Here is a 2629-nt window from a genome sequence, read left to right on the forward strand (position 1 = left end):
ATCCAGCGTCTAAAAACACAGCAACATTTGTTTGGTGGTGGATTACAATAATCCTTTTGTTACTAAACCATTGCATAACTTTTAGAATTCTTTTCTGCATCATTCAAAGTTAATTATATTTTATTGGAAGAACATGCTACTTGAAAGGCTGCTATATCCTTACCTGAGTATCAGCCTTACATCTTGTGCATAATTGTCAGTTTCAAGCATTAAAATGTAAGAGGGCAGGAAGAATGTTCCCAAAGTGTGTTTAAAAGTTTGCGTACATGACTATTTGAGTTGTTGGGGTGGAGGGACAGGAGTGATATTTTGAATCCAAGTTTTGCAAGACACTGACCTTTAAAGATCCATTAGGTTAGTGGCTCTGAGGCAATCCCACAATGAAAAGAGGGACAGGTATAAGAAGACAATAACTTACATACATTATGGGAAGAACTCATCCAGCCAGTACGTAGCCCTATTTTTTCTGGGTCATTTCCTAATCATGCCTAAGGAGAAGAACAGAAGAGAAAATGTTGGGTAGTTCTATCCACTCTAGTAAAGTAGAAAGTAATTCCAAGGTGAGTCCACCCTGAAGAGCAAAAGAGCCCTTTTAAAGTGCTGAGGGGAGGGAACAACAACTTCCTACAGCCTTTGCAAATGCTCCCCAGTGGCTCAGTGGCATGGAAATTTGCCTAGTGTCTTTTGTGGAGGTCAGGACACCCTAGATAAAAGGCAGATAGTTTAGCAGGCTGAAATTTGTTTATAAGGTTGTTCTCTCCACTGTGCCAGAGACGATGATAAAGCCTCATTTGCAATTTTCACTACTTCGAAATTTCAAAGCAGGGAAAATGTTGAAGCCGTCCTATCCCAAGAATTAGCATTTGCCTTACATTTATTATAAAACAGGTATTTCAGCAATTCCAGAACAATAAATTTGAGCCAGTTGGTGTGTTATTAGGGAAAGCCCGAGTGTCCCAAGGGAGATGTGGCTTGCAGTAGCGGACAGGGGTAAGAGTACTGGTGTTGACCCACGTTATGTTTAGTATAAAGACTCCTTTGTTGACGCTTGGTGATAACAGTTCCTCATTTGTTAGATCATTGGGTATAAAGTTATATAATTCAGCCTTGCCCTTCTCTCCAGCTTCCCGTGGTAGCCAACACCTCCTACTTTTAGCTGCGGTAGTTCCTGGACTGCCAAAGCCACTTCCTACATGTCAGACAAATTTGACAATTTTAAGTTCAGGAAGGCAATTTGGCCAGTTTGAAGGAAGTTAGGTACAGCGAAGTGGTTAAAAATTAGTGAGATAATCAGGAACTCCTGCTTGTTTTGACTTATGCTAGCATTTTACCCATAATCACAAAGTGTCACACACTGTCCCTGCACACTGTCCTGATCAATTTCACAGCTCTTGCCAAACGCCATTGGGGATTTTCTCAATTATGTGAAGGGCTGTTTTACCCAGTCTTCTCCGTAGCATTATGATCCTACCGCTATTGTCTTGCATTCAACAAACAACGATTGATTTCTTGCCTAAAATTAGCTGGACAATTTTATTTGAATCCGTCTAGCAGAATTAATAAGTAGAATTAGCCTGAGAATTCACTTCACTCCTCAACCTCCTGCTGCTTAAATATCCCCGCACCGTTTTGCACTTTCTGTAGAGCAGGGCAAGCGGAGTCCGCAGGTAAAGCAGTTGAGTACAAGGAAGCAGCCATGAATTGCTAGAAGCTTGTCACTGATGATCTTGCATATGCGTGTGTTATCAACAACTGTCCTCATAAAATGAAATAAAAGCAAGCGTTTATTATTGCGGGACTCCAATTAAAGGGCAGCTGGTGCTCCTATTACACTTGCATTAAATTGAAACTTGCAATTTGGCTGTCCAGATGCACACTTTTTAAACAAATATAAAACTGCATTTGTTTTGTCCATTTTCAAATCAAAAGTATTCGGACGATTACCTCAGCGTCCCTCCTACCCCGTAACTCTCTTGAGGAAGGGGAACTATTTGCCCTGATGAACATTTTCCTCGAAGAAGTTCTTACAGGAAAATAAAAGATTGGGACATTTTTTAGAAGGGAGAGGACCCAGGAAGACAGCGGGTGAGTACTTGTCTAACCTACAATGAGTTGTTATGCTCATGGGCTAAAGTCATTTTCGGAATCACCTATGTCGCCTCACCTGACTCTGGAGAGAGTCTCTAAGCTCACAATCCTGAACCCTTCTGCGTTTCCTTGGCACTTCCGTTCCCGAAGCCCTGGAAACTTTGGCGGTGCCCCGGCCACGCGTCTGCGCTCGGTTTGTTTTCGTTTCCCTATAACCTGAGCAGCGTCACGATGCCCCCCTCCTCTTCAGCGTGAAATGACAAAAGGCATTCGCGGCGGGGGCTGGGCGGCGGGTTTGGGGAAGAGGCGCCACACCCCCTGAGAATAAAGCCCGCGCTGCGCTCTCAGAAAACCAGGCACGAATGAACGAATCACACAAAGAGTGAATTTCGCGAGGGAACAGCGCCCTGCAGGAAGAAAGTGCCCGCACTCGGAGCGCGATTCGGAGCACGACTTTTTGGCGCTCTTTGCGAGCAGCGAGAGGGAGGCGAAGGACAGAGCCCCGGGGCGGGCGCGGAGCCCGGGCAGCCGGCGCCCGAGT

The sequence above is a fragment of the Chinchilla lanigera genome, unplaced genomic scaffold (assembly GCF_000276665.1).
Source record: "Chinchilla lanigera isolate Chin_1 unplaced genomic scaffold, ChiLan1.0 scaffold00072, whole genome shotgun sequence".
NCBI classification, from domain to species: Eukaryota; Metazoa; Chordata; class Mammalia; order Rodentia; family Chinchillidae; genus Chinchilla; species Chinchilla lanigera.